This window comes from Geospiza fortis, unplaced genomic scaffold (assembly GCF_000277835.1).
Source record: "Geospiza fortis unplaced genomic scaffold, GeoFor_1.0 scaffold538, whole genome shotgun sequence".
Lineage (NCBI taxonomy): Eukaryota > Metazoa > Chordata > Aves > Passeriformes > Thraupidae > Geospiza > Geospiza fortis.
Genome location: NW_005054368.1, coordinates 3,149,872 through 3,155,954, shown reverse-complemented (window position 1 = coordinate 3,155,954; position 6,083 = coordinate 3,149,872). Strand labels below are relative to the sequence as shown.

Genomic DNA, 6,083 nt, shown 5'->3' with positions numbered 1-6,083 from the left:
TGGGAGCAGTGACATGGAGCTGCTGGTCCTGCCCTCAGCACAGTCCTGGGAGATCTCCACGGTGATGGACTGAAGAGATTGACCCAGACATGGCTCTGTGTTCCCGTTGACAACTCTCCCTCTTGGACTCTTTCCTTATATTTATTTAAGGAAATTTTAATTTTAGTTCTTATTAAGAGCTGTGCATTGTAGGATGATTTTCTTTGAACATCGCAGGAGGGGTATCTCATCTGCCTCCATCTCAACTGGCTTTTTATTGGAATTTCAGCCTCACAGTAGCCATTGTCCTGAAAGGGGCAGGCAAAGGGTGGATACTGCTCATGCCCTTTCCTGCTCTTTGAAGAATCTTGTGGAGAAGAGGGTTTTAGTGGGAACAGAGAGGGTTGTCCTTGTGTGGCCTTCAGAGAGAAAAAAATGGGAAAATTCAGCACATCACTCCATTGCAGAATTGTGCTTGGCTGCATGTCTGGGACAAAGATCTGCTGAGAATGAGGACTTGGGGCTTCTCGTTATTCCAGTAAGGTTTTGCCTTTCCACACAGCCTCATTTCCCTGTGGGCTGTGCTGAGCATTATCTGCCAGTGATCCTCTGCATCCACAGCAGATCACTCCTTGGCTAATCTGTTCAGGGTGCAACAGGCCTGGACTTCAAATGACTGCTGGAGCTGTGCTGAGTTTTCAGGTTTCAGCAGCCCTTGGGAATGGGAAAATGAGAGTGAACAGGGGAGAGAGTGTCCATTTCCCATCCACCACTGGCTCAGGGGGAAGGAAGGATAGGGTGGGGAAGAATGGAGCAGGAATTCTGTGTGCCACTTGTCCCTTGCCCTGGATACGTGCTGACAGCAGGGCTGAGACAGACACAAAAAATAGCAATACTTCCATTGCACAGGGCTGACTCCTTCTGGAATTTCTCAAATGCATTTACTTGCCCAGTGGGTGAGAGGGATTCACACTGTCAGCTGGGTATTTGTAAGTTTGCTGATGAACCTTTTTATCAGTCAATTCAGGCTTCCAGCCATCATGAGGTGAATAGACCTGGACTAAGTGTTTATTGCCAGGATGCTTATGAAACAGAGAAAATCAAGATGTGGTTAATGAGGAGTAGAAATTATACTGTCAGATTTAGTTGCAGTGGGTTAGCATGAAGGTCAAACATTCTCCATAGCCCTCATATGCAGTGATTACTACAACTCAGAACAGGAGTTTGGGTCTCAGATGCTTCCCAGCTGCAGAAGATGCATTTTAGGAACTTTATCCCTGCTGGCAGGACTGCTTTGGAGAATTAAGATTGTGCAGTAATGGCCTTTTGCTTGTCTGCAAGTGTTCATGTGAGCCAAAGGTTGGAACAAAGGGTTAAATCTTTAATATGATTGAGAAGACAATCTGTAGTTCCTGTGGGTGTCTCCTCCTGCCAGCCAAGCCAGCAGGGATCTATCTCTATGGGATCTTTTGGGAAGAGCTCAGTATCCCATACATGCTCTTTCATTAGGGTGCTTCCTCCAGCTGCTGGCATCTGTCTGCATAAAGAAAACCTTTTGTAATTCACTGAGGTAAATGTGGGACAGGGTGGTTTAAAACCAGCTGATAAGTCTGCCCTTGGGGAGAAGAGGAGCAGGTCACTGGTAACAGCCAAGAAGCCTGCCTGGTTTCCAAGTTTTTTGGGGTTCTTGTGCTAAAGGAAAGGACCCACCCTTGGGAGTTCAGCTGTGTCCCCAATTCTGACTTGCTGCAAGCGGCAGCTCCTGGTTGCAAGTGACTCTTCCTGAGTGAAGAATCATTCTCTGCTGCCTTCCCTGGAGTTCTGCTCAGGGTCACTGTGCCCTGTCAATCCATGGTGTATTTTGTGTTGGAGGCAGGGATGTATCAGAGCTCAGGGACACGATCCTGCCTGTGGGAACTAGGCCTGGCTGTGCATGTGTGTAGGTGTACCTAAAATAGCAGTGTACCTTGCCCACTAATTTCCAAACCAAAGCAATCACTGTGCCCTTTGACCATGCTCTTGCCATCCCTTCAGACTCCGCTTCTGTGACATAAGGCCTGATTAGAACTCACCTTTCTAATGCTGGAGCAGAAAGGTTTTCCAAGGGGAAGTGAGATCTCTTGAAGAAAGAGAGGGCCTTGCAACAAAGTTCACACTAAAATAAGCTCTTGGCCTTAATCTTCCTGTGATCTGATAGCAGGTAGATTTTTGAACCACGCTCTGTGATGGCTTTGCATGTAAACCAAATTGTATTTTCTTATCTAAGCATCTGCTGCTATTTTTACCATTCATACAGCACCAGCCTCCATGCATACTAAGAGCTGGCCCTGCTCCAGCTGTATTCCTTAGCAATTCCTGACACTCCTCCCTCCCAGTTTTATTTGAATGCAGCATTTCCCGGGCCTGGCTGCAGTCAGTGCCTGCTCAGGCTCTGGGGAAGGAAGAGCTGCTGCCCTTCCCTCCCGAGCTGGCTCTGCTTGGCAGGAGCTGCAGTGAGCTCGTGACCTCCCTGCTCCGCCACGCTGGGGATGGGAGCTTTAATTAGCTAATTTGGGCAATTGCAGATGCAAATTTGGGTTGATGGTGTTATTAATGGGGGAGATGTTACTTTGTATTAAAGGACAAATCTAGGAGGTAGGCTGGAGCTTTGTGATTGTTTTTCTGGGATCAGCAGCACCACCCTTACAGAAAACCTACTGAAATGCCTGAGCTTTTCCAGTGCTGTTTGATAGGAATCCTGGGATCTGCTTCCATGTTTCAGTCCAGTTCCTCCTGAGTTACTCATTAAGCATCCCACACAGGTTTTCTTACCACAAGGGCGTTATTTTTCACTGGTAATACAAGAATAATTTTAAGCATAGCCAGAAACTGTCCTGCAGAGCCCTCTGACACTTTCTCCTTTAAAAGCTCAGCTGATGCCACCATTAATTTTGTTATAAATCCCAATGGAGGACAGTAGTGATAAGGACTGGGAAGTGTGCCAGTCCTCTGAGGAAGGTTTACCTGTCTAATGAAATCCTGAGTGTGATGGAGGCAGGGAAGGAAGGATATGGTAAGAACACCTGGAGTGAAGTTGATAGCTCTGAGGTGAGCAGGATGCTGTCAGACTCCTACCTAAGTGAGGCCTTAAAATCCATGTGAAAACTCCTACTTGGGGCTGTGTCCTGCTTATCCATGCAAGTGGAGTGTGTGTTGTGTTCCCTGGGTCCTTGGAGCCACATGTTCCTGTCCTGTTCCACTCAGATGATCTCTTGAATATTTTCCCAGATCTGTAATTTAATTTCCATGTGCAAGTTTATAGCCTGGGGAGAGAGAGAGAGACAAGAAAAAATCTTTCAATGAATAGGAAGAAAATGAACTTCATTCATTGTTCTGCATGAAAAGTAGGAAAAGCAGCCTTGTTCTGCTTTTTTTTTTGGGTCAGCCCAGGCGTTATTCAGGTGATGTTTCTACCTCAGGGCTGCATTTTGGTGGTGTAGTATGGCAGAGAAGGGCTTGCTGTGAAGTCCATTAGTACTTTTGAGGATGAAAAGTGTTAAGAAAACTCAGGGCAGTGATGTCTCTGTTCTGTGGAGCTGCTACCAGATGAAAGCATCCTTCTCTGCACTCAGACAAGCAACCTGGAAGTTGCTAATTCCTTCCTAGATGTATTGCTCTTGTGAGCAGAAGTCCTGGCTCACAACTGAGGGGCTAATTTGAAGCAAGGTGGTGCAGCTGGGAAGGAGCCCCAGAGCCATCTCCAGTACTGCTGTTTTGTTTTCTTCCCTCTGTGAATGGCGGTTGCACAACTGTGGGTTGCTGGTGGTCTCTCGGTGGGCTGCAGCTCCTGCAGAGTGGGATGTTAAAGATGAACCAACCCAGGACAGAGTGCTCCATGGTTTTGAAGGATCACTGGGGTGGATCAGGAAGGTGCACTGGATGTTTTAGTGCTTGGTTGGAGCAGAGCACACCCCGGGTGCTGCAGAATACAGGTAAATGCTGGATATCCCTGTGTGGAAGCAGCACGAGCTCCGTAGGGTTATCCTGCATCCTCTCCCAACATCTCCGGCAACGAGGCTCCCTTTGGGAAAGGTGAATCCAGCCCGTTCTGCCTCTCAACTCTTCCAGCACCAGAAACAAGTGAAGGTGCTGTTTGTAGGTTCTTTGTGGTGTGGATGCTGGAGTTACCGACACGCAGCCGCCAGTCACGGACCCAGCTGGGAGGAGTGACCCGCATGCAAATCCCGCAGCCTCCAGCGAGCGCTGCCGGAGCCCTCGGGTGCCGCTGGGATCCCAGCGCAGGGTGTTTTGTTATTCCGGTCAAACCTCGCTGCCGCTCCTGGCTGTTTGTCCTTGCTGTGCCGAAACAAACCTGCTCCAGGGCTCCAGCACCATTAGGAGGACAAAAGGACGTGAGGCAGCGCTGCTGCCGAAGGGAAATGTGTCGGGAAATGTGTCTCGGTTCGCAAGTGTGATGCAGATTGGGTGGCTTAGTCATGGCTGTTGTGACTTTAATCTGCTCAAAAGGCATCTTCTGAATGAATTTGTTTTTCAGCTTCCCTAGAATGTAGCTTGTGACATTGATTTTGGGGTGAGGATACACGTTGACGCTGGGAGGATTAATACTGAAGTGAGAATTGGTGGATGGCAATAAACAACCGGTTCTGAGGGAAATTATTTTTATGAATCAGAATATTTAACACATGGAGGCTTGTGGGCTTTTTCCTGGTTTAAAGGGACACTGTGAAGCATATCAGAAAGTGTCTGTTACTACCAACACTTTAATTTATGATTAACTTGGCATATTTTTACATCTCATTTATTCTTTCCACAGGGGTGTTCTGAGCTGTTGAAATTATTGTCCAACTTCACTTTCTGGGTGTTGTTTGTTAGGGTAGTGCCATGGGTGGATTTTGGGTGGGGGCTTGAAATTTCACCAAATAAAGGGGGGATTCAGTTTTGAGGGGTTTTAAAGCCCTCACAAAAGAAATTTCTTAGGATTCCTCTGATAGCTTAAAATGTCCTTCATAAAACTGTCAATCTTTCCTTAAGAATCTCTTGCTGGATATTTTTTACATCTCAGTTCATTGTCTGTGGAGAAGTCTTTAGCTGAGGAGGTCCTGACATGGCACACAGCTCCTGGTTTGGAGCGTTGGAAAGCCAAGAGAGATAAGTGAGGAATGGGGAGAGGCCCAACTGCAGAGCTATTCACTCAGTCTCTATTTTGATCTGGTGACACTGAAAGCAGAGCCTGGGTCACGTCAGGGAAGGGACAGCACAGCTGTGTGGGGTCAGAGGGGTCACACCCTGCATCCACTGGGGATATTGGGGATACTGGGGAAGTCTGAAAGGGTCTGAAACTGGGATGTGGAGGTGGTGTGATGGAGAACATGGGAAGAGAGCAGTGAGGAATGGAACTCAAAGGAAAGGAGCACAATTATGTGAACCTGGAGGTGAAGGTCAAAGGCTCCATGTGACTGTTGTTCGGTGGCTGGTTGGGTTTTTTTAAATGTTTGTACGTGCTGTAAACAGCTCCAGGCTGATCTAAAAGTGCTGGGAGGCAGTGGCTGTAAATTACAGGCGTTGTTCTCCTTATAAAGGGAGCAAACAACTCCAAGTGTCTTTGGCTCACGGCACTTTGAATGCCTGTTCCTCCAGTGCCTCTCCATTCATTGAAATTCCTTGTTTCAGGTTTGAGGGAGAATCTTGCTCACTACTGGAGCAGGGATAGGGCTGAAAGTGTGTGACCTGGAGCAGGGACAGGGCTGAGGGTGTGTGACCTGGAGCAGGGACAGGGCTGAGGGTGTGTGACCTGCACGTGCTATGTAAGCAGTGCCACTGCCTTGGAAACCTGGGATGATCCCATACCTGACTGTCCCAGCTCTTGTCCTGTGCAACTCCGGTCCTCGCTCTTCCCCTGGTGGCTCCTCAGCGTTGTCCTCACTGGCGGGTGCGCCTGAGGCGGTTGAGGGAAGGGCTGAGTTTGGCCTCTCTGCCCCGGCGTGAGGGCCAGGGTGGGCCCAGGGGCCTGGGTCACTGAGAAGCCGACCAGACCGGCCCCCCGGAGCCCGGGCGAGACGGGTGCGGGGCCGGGGAGGGCTCGGCGGGGTCCCCGAGCGCTCGGG

At 48.8% G+C, this 6,083-nt stretch overlaps 1 protein-coding gene across 1 annotated transcript in view; it reads left to right on the top strand.

The window, feature by feature from the left end:
• Window positions 1-6,083, top strand: part of NLE1 (notchless homolog 1) — a 13,312-nt gene that overhangs the window by 6,668 nt on the left and 561 nt on the right. The window lies entirely within an intron of this gene.